The sequence below is a fragment of the Bos javanicus genome, chromosome 25 (assembly GCF_032452875.1).
Source record: "Bos javanicus breed banteng chromosome 25, ARS-OSU_banteng_1.0, whole genome shotgun sequence".
NCBI classification, from domain to species: Eukaryota; Metazoa; Chordata; class Mammalia; order Artiodactyla; family Bovidae; genus Bos; species Bos javanicus.
In genome coordinates, this window is record NC_083892.1 from 38,987,985 (window position 1) to 39,003,759 (window position 15,775).

The 15,775-nt window shown below is 55.7% G+C and overlaps 1 long non-coding RNA gene across 1 annotated transcript; it reads left to right on the forward strand.

Moving 5' to 3' along the window:
* The first annotated feature begins 392 nt into the window (after nucleotides 1-392).
* On the forward strand, nucleotides 393-6,059 carry LOC133238788 (uncharacterized). Its single transcript, XR_009733629.1, has 2 exons — nucleotides 393-479; nucleotides 1,048-6,059. It is a non-coding gene; the product is annotated as an uncharacterized LOC133238788 (long non-coding RNA).
* The last annotated feature ends 9,716 nt before the right edge of the window (nucleotides 6,060-15,775 follow it).

A 15,775-nucleotide genomic window follows, 5' to 3' on the forward strand; every position in this document is an offset into this window, starting at 1 on the left:
TATTTACAAGAGGAGCCTTGTGAGCAAATTAGCAGGGTAACCAGGGAAATGTTTGGCTTCCGTGGGTGGGAGTTGGAGCCATCTGTTCCCATGTGCTGAGAAAACACCCGAGCAGTCAGTCTCTGGGGCCGCCGTGCCCAGCAGAGCCGTGCAGGGTACCGGGGGACCCTGTGGGCTGTGTGTCCCCGGAGCCGCGCCCCCACCCTCTCAGGACCTGCCCTGGTAACACTGAGGGGGCTGTCCAGCCTTGGCACTCCTGAAGACTTCCTGCCCGCCTCCCTCGTCCTCGCCATGTAGACGAGCCCCTCCCCAGCAGGGGGAGGCTGCCAGCCATGAGGACAGAGTCAGCCTCCCCAGCACCAGACGTTGGGGTTGGATCTACCACTGCACTCATTTGTTCCCGAACCGAAAATAGCTTTATTGTCTCCTCTGATTATACAGATGATAATTCGCCGATCCAGAAAAGTCAACCAAGCAAGGTACACCTCTCCCTGCATAGATGGATTATCCATCCAGGAGAACAGCTGTCTAGACCGCTCTCTAAGTAGTGTTGGAGGGGGCGGGGATCCCTGTAAGGGGGAGGTGAGGTCATTGACTAGGATGTTTCAGAGATGGAAATAGAAATGGAGATGCAGACAGAGAGAGGGAGGGACTTATCAATATTCCCCTCATCCCTGGACAGTTTCGCTGCTTGTTAAGATCCCCAGAGATCGTGGCCTGCGGCACACGGCGCCCCGCTATACGTTGTCGTCCCTGCTCGGGAGAGCAGAGAGGCTAGATCTGAGCCTTTGTGTGCCTGCGTGCTAAGTCGTTCAGTCATGTCCAACTCTTTGTGACGCCCTGGACTGTAGCCCACCAGGCTCCTCTGTCCACGGGATTCTCCAGGCAGGAATCCTGGAGTGGGTCGCCATGCCCTCCTCCAGGGGGTCTTCCTGACCCAGCGATCGAACCCGTGTCTCATGTCTCCTGCACTGGCAGGCAGGTTCTTTACCACTGAGCCTTGCCATCAGACAGATCTGGGTTTGACTCGAGCCTTCCACCTCCCAGCCGTGGGACCTGTGACGTTCCTGAGCCTTGCTGAGCTGAGCTCTGTTCCCCGTCTGTGAAATGGGCCGACAACAGTAGCTATGTCACCGCAGCTAATTACGTTAGTAACCTGTGACGGCCGTCAAGCCTGCCACTGGGGCTGTTGACCGCGATCTGCAGAACCAACAATAAAACAACAGATTGCAGGAAGCTGGCGCCCGGCGAGCAGGACTGCTTGGTGAGGCTGGACTGTCTCTCCCGGGGGCGGACTTGGACATCCAGCTCGTTTCCCCGGGGCTGCTTTGTTGAGGGTAACAGCTTCAGCGCAGAGGGCTTGTGATAACTGACCAGTGTCCGGCGTGGTCTGGTGGTGGCAGATACCCCTCCCCCTGGGCAGTTGGAGAATATTCAGCCTGTAGGGTGGGGTGACCACAGCCAGGGCAGACTGAAGCTGGGGGTCCCCCTCCCCTTGCGGCGCAGCAGGTGGGGAAAGGAACTGCTGGGCTCTCAGAGCATGTAGCAGGTGTGGGCTGGGCTGCGGGGTCTCCACCAGGGATGTGCATCTGCATCTGTGGGCATGGTTGGCATCTGGGGCCAGGCTGTCCCTCAGGCAGGGGATGAGGCTGGAGGTGGTCCTTGAGGGTCAGTGGGCACAGTCCCCCCATTACCCCCACCCCCTACCCCGCCATGCACTTAGTGAGGGAACCTTCTAGATGCCACACTCCAGCTTCCCAGCGCCATGCTGGAGGTGCTCCTGTCAGCCCTGGGAGCCAACAATTACCTTCTTAGATAATTCTGCTCGACGGTTGTTGAACTCAGCCATTGTTAAAAGTTAATTAAACGGTGCTGAAGCTGAAGCGCCAATACTTTGGCCACCTGATGAGAAGAGCTGACTCACTGGGAAAAAACCCTGATGCTGGGAAAGATTGAGGGCAGGAGGAGAAGGGGGCGACAGAGGATGAGACGGTTGGATGGCATCACTGACTTGACGGACTTGAGTTTGAGTAGACTCCGGGTAACGGTGAAGGACAGGGAGGCCTGGCGGGCTGCAGTCCGTGGGGTCGCAGAGAGTCAAACACAACTGAGCGACTGAACCACAGCAACCAAGGTGCTACATCCTCGGGGCTTCCCCGGGGGCTCAGTGGCAAAGAATCCACCTGCCGATGCAGGAGATGCCAGAGACGTGGGTGCGGTCTCTGGGTCGGGAAGATCCCCTGGAGGAGGAAACGGCAACCCACTCTGTATTCTTGCCTGGAGAGTCTCATGGACAGAGAAGCCTGGCGGGCTGCACCCCGTGGGGTCGCAAAAGAGTCAGACACGACTTAGCGACTGCACGGCAACAAGAACAAGCTTTAGAGACCACGTCCACTCTATCTGGATGGCGGGAACGTTCAGGTGGGCTACCGCATTCCTCTTGCCGACTCTTTTCCATGACATCACGTGGGTGTCCTGAAATCGGCCAGGGCGGGTGCGTTGGCAGAGGCTACAGGTCAGGGCTTGTCACCCCAGAGAGCCAGTCGTCAGTTGCTAAGGTGTCCCAGCACACCACTCTTTCCCACCCACCCCTACCCGACGTCTAGGGTCTTACAGTCCTCTCCTCTGAGGGTCCCTCAAACACATCCCTGACTCCTGAGCCCTGGACTCCAGCCTGGGGTCCCCTCTCCATCCGTCTCCTTGGCCCCTGGCCACTGCTCTGCGCCAACCCCTGCCCCCCGGTCTCTTCTGCCTGTGGCGTCCCTCCCAGCATAAAGCTGACTGTGCTGCTCACAGCTCCAGAGCCTTCTATGGCTCCCACCTGCCCTCAGGACAAACCCGAGCTCTTTAGCCAGGCTCTCGGGGTCCTCAGGGCTGGCCGCCGCCAGCTCCATCCACCTCCCTGTTCACTACCAAATTCTGCCAGGCGGACACTGCCAAGGAGAACCTCTCCTAAGCTCCAGTCTGGGACCCCTGACTCAGGCCACTCCCTGGCTTCCCCCGTCTGAGCAGTCCTAGGCCCCTGATGATAGGCCGCGTGGCTGGTGTGTGGACCCTGAGACCCGGGGGTGACCCAGGGGACCCCTGCGTGCATGTGCACGCAGCGTGCGATGCCTGGTTTCACGCACGTGTTGCGTTTCACCCAGCTGGGGTTGGCCAGGATCAGGGTCCAGAGGTCGGAGGTCAGCACAGTGCCACCCGCCATGCCCACATCCTGGCAGGGAGCTCCGCTCATACCTGGCCTTCCAGGTCCTTAGGAAGGTGGAGACGTTTGCCTCACTCTGGCTCTGTTTCCCCCAGCTGACCCCTGCCTCAGTCCCTGCACCTTGAGGAGCAGATCTGACTGCGAATTCCAGACTCTACACCTTCTTTCGTGGGTTCCCAGCCCAGAGCGCCTTATCCCCGGGGAAGCCTTCCTGGGCTCAGAACACCTCTGCTGTTTTCGGTGGCTGTTATTATGGGCGGTAGCATCCTTAGGCCCAGGGGTGTTTGCTGCGGGGCCTCTATCCTCCAGGGGCTGGTGCCAGCTCCCAGAAGCAAGTGCTGGGGGAGGGCGGTGTTTTGTCCCTGGAAGGAGCTTATCTTGGCTGAATTCTCCTAACCCTCTCAGAGGATTAAGGAACTCAATGCAGGTAGGTCCCCTGATAATGCGTTTAAGGACTTAATAGGCTTCAGGCTTTCCCAGAGAAAGCCCAGACTTGGCCTTGACTCTCTGGATGACCTTGATCTGTGTCTCCATTCGTCCGCCTGTAAAGGAAGGGGTCGGTGGTGGTCTGCGGGCCCTGAAATGCTGGGGGTGGGCTGGGGTTGCCATAGTGCGTGTTGGTTCAGAGAGCTTCCCCGTCCCGCTGCCCCTGGTCACGCAGCAGCGGGCCGGTCACAGACAGCTCCCACTGGAGCATGGTGGTTGGGTGGGGACGGGCATCCGGCCTGAGTCTGGCCCACCGGAGCCTTCCTCGGGACAGATGATAGACGTCTGCTCTGTTTTAGTTTGCTAGAGCTGCTGTGACCAAGTACCACAGTTCAGCCTCCAGAAGTGTGACATCACAAGTATTGTCGCTTAAGGAACATACACTCGTGTGACATCTAATCCAAGTCACGGCACCATAGATGTCACGCGAGTGTACGTTCCTCGGTTCTTTGTCTCGTCACAACAAAGATTTGGAGCAACGGACATTAAAGCCCTCCGCAGGTCACAGCTCTCGGGTCTTGGACAAACAGTGCTACAGCTCTTAGGCAAATCAGTTACAGCTCCATTTTATTTAGAAGATAGCAGGAGAGTGAGAGAGAGAGAGAGAGAGAAAGAACGCACGCACGCGGGACAGAGAGTCCAAGAGAAAGCACTTTGGCTCCTCCTTTTACATGGTTTTTCCTCCACCTGGGCCTGCCCTGTGCAAATTGGGCTTAGCCAGGAGTGCTGTTTGTTCTGCCGGAAGTCTTCACTCTGGTCCTCGGACCTTCCTTTGACCTTCCTTGTCTTCTAGCCACTGCCATTTTGGACTCCTTTTCCCTATTCTATCTACCTAACACTGGGATTTCCCAGGCAGAGAAATTTACTGGAGCGGGTTGCCGTGTCCTCTTCCAGGGCAATCTTCCTGACCTAGGGATCGAACCCGCCTCTCCTGCAGCTCCTGCATGGCAGGCTGATTCTTTACTGTGAAGCAGCCAAAAAATAAGAAAAAAGAAAGAGCAAGCCCTGCCCTTGACCAGACATTCACCCCTGGGTCCTCAGGCATTTGTCTGTGGAGCCCAAGAGGGCGGGGGATTCAGACAAGGCCTCCCTCCACCTGCCCACCCATGTGGCCGACCCGGGGTCACATGTCACAGTGCCATGGTCTCAAGGTGTCACAGGGACGCAGGAGAGCTGGACGCCCTCCCGTGGTTTGCAAAGTTCCATTCTCAGCAGGTTTGTCCTTTGCCTAGGGAGGCTCAAACCTGGGAGCTCCCCGCTTCTGAGGTTTGTGGGTTGACGCCCCACCCCCACCCCGACCTTATTTTCCCTTTTTAGCCAAAGGCCGCGTGGGGTCTGACCTCTTCCAGCCTGCCTGTCTCAGCGCCTCTCAGTTTTCTTGGGCTTTTAAGGGATGTTTAATAATTGATGGCAGTGGCTGCCTTCCGGGCCCCTGGGGGCCCAGGGAGCTGCGGTTTCTCCAGTTTGAGGGGAGGTGGCACCACCCAGGAGGGTCTCTGGGGAGCTCTCTCTCCCAGCTTCGCAGCCTGTGACCTTGGGTGGGTCACGCATTGACCCAGGCCTTGGCTGTTGCATCCAGGAGACAGTGTGCTGTCGGGGCCTGGGCGGGTGGAGTCCTGATCCTCTGAACCACCACCCAGGGCTATCTTTCCATCTTATGGGCCAGAAGCTGCTCAGGTACCATCTGGAGTCCCCTCCAGGCATAGCCATGGTCACCCCCGCCCCTCCCGTCTTCTCCCAGCAGGGCTTCCGCCCCTGGCTCCCTGTGCCCAGACGCCTCTGTCAGGCCTGCCCCGGGCCGTCGTCTCTGCCAGCATGCACTCCGCTCTGGGTTTGCTGGCTCCTCCTCCCCTGCCTGAGCATCACAGGACACGTCCCCTTGGAGCGGAGCCCCCAGCTTCTTGCCCAGTCGTGCCCACTCCCATGACCTCCTGCACTGATGGCCCTGGAGGTCGGCGACCCCAGCCCCCAGCCCCGGCCTGGCTTTCTTTCGAGCTCTGGGAAAGCATGCAAGGCCATGGGCCCTGGAGTCCGGACAGCGCTGTGGAGCCCTGTGCCAAGGTCACAGGTGCGAAGCCGCACACCAGGGTCGTCTCTGGATCTGACTGAGCCCCATAGCAACCATTGCCATGGGCTCCCCTGATTGAATCTGGCCAGCTTCCTGACCCCGTATTAGGTAAAAACACCCACCCTCACCCATCTCCTAATCCCACCCTTCCGGCAGGAATTTTCTTTGTCCCGAGGCTGTAAACATCAGCTACTAACCCATGAAGGAGGTCAGCTCTCCCGGGGCTGGTGGGAGGTCAGCTCACGGTGCCCTTGTTATCTCTGCTCTCAGTTCTTAATAAACTCACTCCTTTCTGAAATACTCTGGGTCTGGAGATTCTCTTCCAACCCGCGTCCAGACCAGGACAGACGTGACCTCCGCTAACTGGGCTCGGGTTCTCGGCTGGTAAGCGGGGCTGAGCCCTCCGTCCTGGGTCACGGCGGGGCAGGTGTGCGGGTCCCCCAAGGCCTCTCTGAGAGCTGGAGGTGGGCAGGGAGGAGCCAGCTGGGTGTCTACTCTTTACCCGCCTTCCAGTCAGTCCCAGATGCTCGGGCGGCTCTAACAGGATACCACGGGCTGGGAGGCTTAAGCAACAGAGATTTATATCTGTGGTTCTGGAGGCTGAAGTCCAAGGTCAGGGTGCTGGTGGCTTCTGTCCCGGGTCTGCTCCCGGTTCGTAGACGATGGCTTCTCCCTGTGTCCTCATGTGGGGGAAGGGGTGAAGGGGCCCTCTGGGGTTCTTTTGGGGTCCCTTTCTTAAGGGCACTAATCCCATTCTTGGGGCCTTCCCAGGTGGTTCAGTGGTAAAGAACCTGCCTGCCAACGCAGAGACTCAGGTTCAGGCCCTGGGTGGGGAAGATCCCCTGGAGAAGGAAATGGCAAGCCACTCCAGTATTCTTGCTGGGAAATCCCATGGACAGAGGAGCCTGGTGGGCTACAGTCCATGGGGTCGCAAAGAGTCAGATGACTGAGCTACTAAACAACAGCAACGACAAATCCGGTTCCCGAGGGCGCCACCCTCATGGCCTGAGGGCCGCAGAGGCCCCACCTCCTGACACCATCACACCCGGGGTGAGGGTTTCCGCTTATGAGTCTAGGAGGACGCAGAGTCCACTGCACGTGTGGGCCAAACCTACGCAGCCAGTGTGGGCGCTGGAGAGTCACATGGTCACTGTAGAGAATATGACGGCTGTCCTTCGGCGGGAGGAGCCCCTAAGTGACCCTACGTCCTTCCACTGAACCAGTCCCGTGACAGCGGGTCAGCCGTGATGCCCCAAGCTGTGGTGACTCACTCAGCAGTGACCAGGAGGCCGAAGCCCCTCTGAGCCCTGTTACGTGGATGTGGGAGAGGGCTTCCCGCCTGGGGAGATTGTTCCGTGGCATCTGTGACCACTGTACCCCAGCTGCAAGCGTGAAAGGGCTGCACAGAGAGGCTGATGGATGGACAGAGCCCCAGAGGGCTGGTGACATCTCTGCAGACGCCCCAGTTACGCAAACCACATGTTCGCTGTCTTGCTCAAGGTGGCTGGAACTGGGTTTCTGAAACGTGCAGTGCCAGAGGTCCCGACCAATGCAGACAGACGAGGCCTCTACCCCCGTGGCTTTCGCAGTAACAGGGAGGCAGATGAACACAAGTGGGTCTCTCTCTTCTGTGGTGACAATTTACACTAAACATGGTGAAGGATGCTGGAGTGGGGTTTGTGGACTGGCGTTCAGGGAAAACTTCTAAGGAGGTGACGCTGAAGCCAGGAAACGGGTCAATGTGTGGAAGGGACAGCTCACCTCTGGCTGCATGGGGCGGGCTGGGCCGGGCCGGGCTGGGGACCCAGATCAGGACCTGGGAAGTTTCAGGGGATGTCAGCCCAGCTCATGTAATCAAACCAGGGCCAGGGCCAGGGCCAGGGCGGGTGGGGGTGGGCATCAGAAGTGGTTGGAATCAGGGACAAGAATACTGGCAGCGAGGGTGAGGGTCTGTCTCTGGCCACCCACAGCTTCCGGCTCACGGCCACCACTGCCGCCTCCCCAGACGCCTGCCCTCCCCCGTTCCCCTGTGCCAAGTCCAGGGGAGAATCCTGGTTGGCCCAGAGCGGGTCACTGGGCTGCCAGGGGGCAGTCAGATGGTCAGATACAAGGCCGGGGGAGCTGGAGGCTCACCTCAAGAAGGGATGCTCTTTCAAGACTTGAGAGGGTGCATTCAGAGTGGGGGGGGGTCTCATCTAGAATATTCTGCAGAGAGAGGAGAGAGCCTGAGGCGTCTTTGAGTTATAACAGAGCCCTTCCAGTCTATTCTGGTGGCTTTGATCCTTATCTGTATTGTCAACGCCATGACAACGCGGAGATGAAGGCTTTCAAGCCTCCAGTGATTTTTGTAAGCAACAAAGTTTATATTTTTATCTCTGTGAATCCTCTCCAATGATCTCATTCTCAAGGGCTGGGGTCGGGCCTGGAGGGTCTCAGAGGCCTGTGGTGCCCCTGGGGGGCCCCTCTGCCCAGGCTCTGACCGAGGAGACCGCCGAAGACTCCGTTGTGTGACTTCATCTCTCATTTCTGCCGCCACGGCCTCTGTCTGGCTCCCACCCTCCCCCACCCCTCCTCCGGGCCGCAGCCCCACCGTGTCCGCCGTGTCCTTCGCGTCTTCAAGGACGTTTGCAGGCAAACCTGAGCGTCACCTATTCATTCGCTCAGACTGGATTCCACTGGAGCCTCAACCTTCAGCTTGAGAGGCGAGACACACAGAGACACGCACAACAGACACACAGACACAATCACATACACACGATTACACACACAGACACACACAGTGACAGCACCACAATGACACCCAGAGACACGGTGACACACGGATACAGTAATATGCACAGTGACACCCAGAGACGCACACGGTGACACACAATGGCACGCAGACACACGTGTAAGCATCCCTGACACACAGGACAATGCAGCTACACTCCAACACACACAAAGATAACGCATAAACACGCATAGACACGTATGTGCACACACACACACTCAGATACACCAACACTCAGTCACACCCAGACGCAACCCGGCAAAGACTACCCACACACAAACACACACAGACCTCAACACACACACTGTCCCACACAGACACACCCGCTGTCAGTGTGGGAGGTGCCTAGCTGACGGCCAGCTTTGACCTGCAGCATCGTTACCTGCTGCGGTGTAAACGCTTCCCCGTGGCGGGTGTCCAGCCGCCCTTGTGATGTCACTGGACGTGGAGATGAGAGGAGGGCACGCAGTCAGCTCTCGAGCCGCTGATTGTAGGAGCAGCTGCTGTACCCCAGTGACGCTGATGGACCATTGCGCGCACACACACACACACACACACACTCTTCCTCTCGCCCTCCTTCCTTCTCTCTGCGGACCAGCCTCTCCATGTTGGTGTCAAGGCGGTCCTGGATCAAACCTTGGCTCTGCTGTATGTCTTTTATCACATTTCTCAACCTCTCAGAGCCTCAGATTTCTTGAAAAACGGGGAAAACCCATTCGGTACTCATGTAAGGACCCCTGGTTGCTAGTGAACGCCCTCCGTGGAGCCTAGCATCCACTTCCGTGGATGCTCAGCAAAAACGGGGCTCAGCCTTGCGAGGAAGCAGAGCTCTCTGCAAGCTCAATATTCTCCTGGAGCCTGAGGCCTGGGCTGGTGCTGACCTCGGTCCAGCTGCCACAGCCCCCAGGTCACACGGGCCTGTGTCTGCCAGCCCCTTGGTGGGCTTGGGCTGCAGATCTCCACTGCTCTCGAGCAGGACTTGGGATACATCCAGGGTGAAATCTGGGGCCCTGCCAGTCCCCTGCAATCTTGCCCCTTCCTTACCAGCCCCCATGTTCTACAGAACACCCAGCACACCAGCGATCTGTGCCTCGGGGCCTTTGCACAGCTGGCCTTCCCCTTGTCTGCCCTCCCCTTTCTGGGCCATCAAAGTCCGTTTGTCTGCTCCTGCTCAGGGGAGCTAATCCCTGACACCCGCCTGCTGGCCTCAAAGCAGGACCTGGGATGACGTTCACCTCCACACTGAGCTGGGGCTGTCTCTTCTGTGTCTGTCTTCCCATGAAACTGCCAGCTCCGGAGCACGGAGGCTGGGCCTGAGTCTGCCCCCAGAACCAGACACTCCGCTTGGCATGTGGCTGGAGATCAAGGTTCTCAGGTGGGACCCACTGGGATCAAAGACTCAGTGATCTGAGGAGCTGCGGGCAGACGGCTTTGGAGCTGGCACTGGGCGGGCATGGGGGTGGGGTGGACCCAAAAGCCCAGAATGGCTCTGAGCTGGCTGGACACCAACAAAGGTAGAGCCTTGTCCCCCTGCTGTGGACACCCCCAGCCAAAATGTGAGATCACAGAGGTGTCATAGGTCGAGGGGTCCTGGTGCATCAGCTGGAAGAGACTTTACTCTTGACCAGGCTCTGCTGGCTGCATCTCCAGGCTTCCAGGGGTCCCTGCCCCAGGCCCAGCTCTGCTGTGATGGCCCGAGGATGCTGTGGGGGTCTTGGCAGCCAGCCTGTCCAGCGCCCTGAGCTGGACTCTGACGTCGAGTTCTGAAAGAGGTGCCAGCATCTCCAGCAGCTCCAGAGCCTTGGTTCCGGGAAGCGCACAGCCATATTGTCCAAATTGACTTGAATTCCTGCCAAACTGGCTGTAGCATTAAGGGAAGGAGCCACCAACTCAACCTCAAGGTGAATAACTTTAGCAAATTGTGACCCAAAAAAGCTCCACAAGCCGGAAGCAAAATGGTACAGCCCCTTGGAAGATGGTATGACAGTTTCTTACAAAACTAAGCACAGCCTTTCGACATGATCCTGAAATCACACTCCTTGGTATTTATCCAGAGGTGTGGAAAATGTCTGTCCACATAAAAACCTGCTCATGGATGATTATAGCACCTTTGTTAAAAAATGGCAGAACGTGGAAGCAACCTAGATGTCCGTCGGTCGGTGAATGGATAAACGATGGTCCATCTGGATGATGGAATATTGTTCGGGGATTAAAAAGAAATGAGCTACCAAGCCTTGAAAAGACATGGAGGAAACCAAATGCATATCATTGAGTGAAAAAAGCCAATCTGAAAATCTACATTCTGTATGATTCTAATTATAGGACATTCTGGAAACGACAAACTATGGAAACAGCAAAGGAGTCATTGTTGTTAGGGTTGTGCGGGGGGAGGGGAAGGAAAAATAGGTGGGGTACCCGGGATTTCTAGGGCATCGAAACCACCCTGTAAGATACCGTAATGGTGGGTGCAAGTCATTATATGTTTATCCGAACCCACAGAACGTACACGCCAAGTGTGAACCGTAATGTAAGCCGTGGGTTTGGGGTGACTGACACGTCGGTGTCGGTTCCTCCGTTGTAACGAATGTACCTGCATCAGGAGTGGGCCTGGACAGTGGGCGAGGCTGTGCCTCTGCCAGGGGAGGGGGTGAGTGGAAAATCTCAGCACCCTCCTTTCAATTTTGCTGTGAACCGAAAACTGCTCTAAAAAAAAGTAGTCTTTTTAAAAATAATCCACAAGCTGGTCTTTTTCCTTATCCAACCACAGAGCAAATATTTATGGAGCAGTTCAGGGAAAGTCTCTGGTGGAGGTTTCAAGATGTGGTTCCTAACTCTGCGATACCCCTCCCATCAAGAAGCAGGTCCACGGCCCCTCAGGCTTGCGGGCCAGGGGTCATGGGGCACCGGATGCTGGTGACATCGGGGCTGAGTCATGGAGGCTCTCTTGGCCTCCACCTGTGTCTCTGCTCTTGGAGGGGGGTGGGGCACCAACCTTGGTACCACCTGCCATCCTGGACATCCGGTCCCGTCGAGCTCTCAGATGAAAGAGCTCCCAGGGGACATGTGATTGTCACTATATGAGGAACCCCCAGTTGAGCCCTTCCTGAGCAGGATAAAATGGTGTTTCACACTGCATGTCAGAGTTCATGTCAGTGACCAGGCAGGAGGAAACATACCCCGAGATGGGTAGGAGTATACCCTGTCTTACAACAGGGACCCAGCTCACAAAGAGAGAGGGGATTGGAGCCTTGATTCTGAAGTCGGAGGCCTGGCTCCTGTGCTGAGTTGTCTGTCAAAGTGATTCTCTCGATGAATGAGCCCTCAGTGGTCAGGCACTGCTCTGACCCCCGGGCTGGCCAGTGTGTTGATGTGGGCACTGCTGGACACTTGGAGGTGTGGGCAGCCTGCCGGGGACCCTCAGCAGCACCCCGGGAGGATGCCCCCACTTTAAGCATTCAGCCAATTGCTTGGACCACATGGCTTTTCTGGAGACCCAGGGCAGGAGGCCAGGCCAGCCACCGCCCCAAGGCTCTGACCTCGTCGGGGTCACCTGCCTTGTCCTGCCCCAAGCACCTCATCCACATCCCCCTTCAGCCCAAATTCCATCCAGTAGGTGAAGCTGGCTCATATTAGCCCTTGAAAGCTGATTGTTAAATTTTTAGAAATGTTGCAAGCTGGTTGTCACATGAATCACTTAAGAATGAAATAATGTAAAATGTGTGATTAAACAGATGACACTGAAAGTACGATAATAAATATTTTGATGAGGCCACGAGAAGAGACGGCCTCTGGTGAGCCCAGCCAGCAGGCGACAGCCTGCTCTGGGCCCGGCTGCTGGGCTGTGAGGGTTTCGCTGAGCCAAGGGGCCTTCTCTACACTCACAGGGCATCCAGAAGCTTTCAGACAGAGATGCTGGAGCAGAAATGATTTCTTCTGAGATTTTAGAGGCGGAAGAGATTTCTCACCTTCCGGAGAGGTGGTTTCAGGCCTGTGAGGTGACTCCAGCTGCCATGGCCCAGAGTGGAGGCTGGGGGTCTTGGAGGGAGGTGGGCGGGCATCTGCCACAGTCTCTAGTGGGAGGGCACGACCCTGACACCCCCACCCCCACCCCCACCCCCACCCCCAACCGCCACGATGCAGGATCCAGAAACGCCCTCCCAGCTCTCAGCTCTGCGCCCAGAGGAGCTGAGAGGCGCATCCTTGCACAAACACTTCATGCCGGCGGGGGGATGGCTTCCTGTGAAGTGGCTCTTACAGACTCTCCACGGGTCCCTGACCTCAGGAGAGGGCTCGGACGCTCTGGGAGGTTAGAGGAAGGAGTGTTTGCTGTGTGGACAGAATGCCTGACCGGGGCGCAGGGCTGGGGGCGGGGCACAGAAGTGGGGCGGGGCACGGGGGCGGGGCGAGGTGGGCGGGGCCCAGGGTGGGTGGGACACAGGGATGGGGCGGGGCCCAGGGGCGGGGTCTAGACCCCTCTGGCCTGCTGACCTCGCCTCTACCTCGGGGGAATGAATAGCTGGATTTCACCGTGCTAAGCAGCCTGCTGCCGGCGTCTGCCGCGCCCTCCAGACACCTCGCCCTGCCCCCCACTCCCCCCAGTCCTGGAGAACAGATACTGCGCAGAGGACCGAGGACACCGGTGGGAGGGCGGGGGGCCACAGTGGCTGGGGGTCCAGCCGTCAGGCGGCCTCTTCTGCCCGCAGACCCCAGGAAGCAGGACTTTGTCCTGGTGGACGGGTGACCAGGGATGTCGGGACAGCAGGGCTCAGTGACCAGGGCCAGAGTCTGAGCTGGGACTCGGAGGCCGTGTTTCGGCTGCTAGGGCTGGGGGCACATCGCCCTTTCCTGTCCCTCTCCCTGTCTGTCCTCTCGCCCCGCCCCTGCCCCTCTGTCTCTCCTCCATCTGCCCACCCCGCCCCCAACCCCGCTCCCGCCAAACACGTCCCCCACATCCCTCTTACCGGTCTACCTGCGAATACCTGAGCCCCCCACCTGAGGGCGCCCGTGGCCCAGACACGCAGGAAAACCAGTGTTCCAGGAGCCGCTGGTCCTCTGAGTGGCAGTTGGTGAATAAATCTCTCAACTTCCTCGTCCTTGCGGTGGGACAGCTCAGAGGCCTCCGGGCTGAGTTCCGTGGCCCGGAGCTCCTTCTGTCCCCCAGGGAGATACTCTCTGGTTCTGCCTTCGGGGCCAACACAGCCAGCCCCAAGTCACTCTTACAAAATGTTGAAGGAACATCGCAATGAAAACCTCTATACACGAGTACACACACGAGTATGTACTCATGTGTAGTATTATATATAGTATAGTATATATTGAGTACATACACCTCAATACACGAGTTGTTAAGAATGTCATCTTTCACTGTTGATGTCCAGTGTTCTTTTTTCAAGCAAAAAAACCTTAACAATACCAAATTTATTTCATATAGAATCATTCAGTTCAGTTCAGTTCAGTCACTCAGTCATGTCCAACTCTTTGTGACCCCATGGACTGCAGCACATCAGACCTCCCTGTCTGTCACCAACTCCTGGAGTTTACTCAGACCTCATGTCCACTGAGTCGGTGATGGCATTCAACCATCTCATCCTCTGTCTTTCCCTTCTCCTCCTGCCTTCAATCTTTCCCAGTATCAGGCTCTTTTCAAATGAGTCAGTTCTTTGCATCAGGTGGCCAAAGTATTGGAGTTTCAGCTTCAGCATCAGTCCTTCCAGTGAATATCCAGGACTGATTTCATTTAGGATGGACTGGTTGGATCTCCTTGCAGTCCAAGGGACTCTCAAGAATCTTCTCAAATACCACAGTTCAAAAGCATCAGTTCTTTGGCACCCAGCTTTCTTTTTGGTCCAACTCTCACATGCATGCATGACAACTGGAAAAACTGTAGTTTAGATGGAACTTTGTTAGTAAAGCAATGTCTCTGATTTTTAATATGCTGTCTAGGTTGGTCATAGCTTTTCTTCCAAGGAGCAAGCATCTTTTAACTTCATGGCTGCAGTCACCATCTGCAGTGATTTTGGAGCCCAAGAAAATAAAGTCTGACATTATTTTCACTGTTTCCACATCCATCTGCCATGAAGTGATGGGACCCGATGCCATGATCTTAGTTTTCTGTATGTTGAGTTTTAAGCCAACTTTTTCACTCTCCTCTTTCACTTTTATCAAGAGGCTCTTTAGTTCCTCTTCACTTTCTGCCACAAGGGTGGTGTCATCTGCATATCTGAGGGTACTGATATTTCTCCCAACAATCTTGATTTCAGCTTGTGCTTCATCCAGCCCAGTTTTTTTCATGATGTACTCTGAATGTAAGTTAAATAAGCAGGGTTACAATATACAGCCTTGACATACTTCTTTCCCAATTTGGAACCAGTCTGTTGTTCCACGTCCGGTTCTAACTGTTGCTTCTTGACCTGCATACAGATTTCTCAGGAGGCAGGTCAGGTGGTCTGGTATTCCTATCTCTTGAAGAATTTTCCACAGTTTGTTGTGATCCACACAGTCAAAGGCTTTGGCATAGTCAATAAAGCAGAAGTAGATGTTTTTCTGGAACTCTCTTGCTTTTTCGATCATCATATCTGTTTCCTCTGCCTTTTCTAAATCCAGCTTGAACGTCTGGAAGGTCACAGTTCCCATACTGTTGAAGCCTGGCTTGGAGAATTTTGAGCATTACTTTACTAGCGTGTGAGATGAGTGCAATTGTGCAGTAGTTTGAGCATTCTTTGGCATTGCCTTTCTTTGGGATTGGAATAAAAACTGACCTTTTCCAGTCCTGCGGCCACTGTTGAGTTTTCCAAGTTTGCTGACATATGGAGTGCAACACTTTCACAGCATCATCTTTTAGGATTTGAAATAGCTCAATTGGAATTCCATCACCGCCACTAGCTTTGTTCATAGTGATGCTTCCTAAGGCCCACTTGACTTTGCATTCCAGGATGCCTGGCTCTAGGTGAGTGATCACACCATTGTGATTATCTGGGTCGTGAAGCTCTTTTTTGTATAGTTCTTCTGTGTATTCTTGCCACCTTTTCTTAATATCTTTTGCTTCTGTTAGGTCCATACCATTTCTGTCCTTTATTGAGCCCATCTTTGCATGAAATGTTCCCTTGGTATCTCTAATTTTCTTTAAGAGATCTCTAGTCTTTCCCATTCTATTGTTTTCCTCTATTTCTTTCCATTGACCACCAAGGAAGGCTTTCTTATTTCTTCTTGCTATTCTTTGGAACTCTGCATTCAAATGGGAATATCT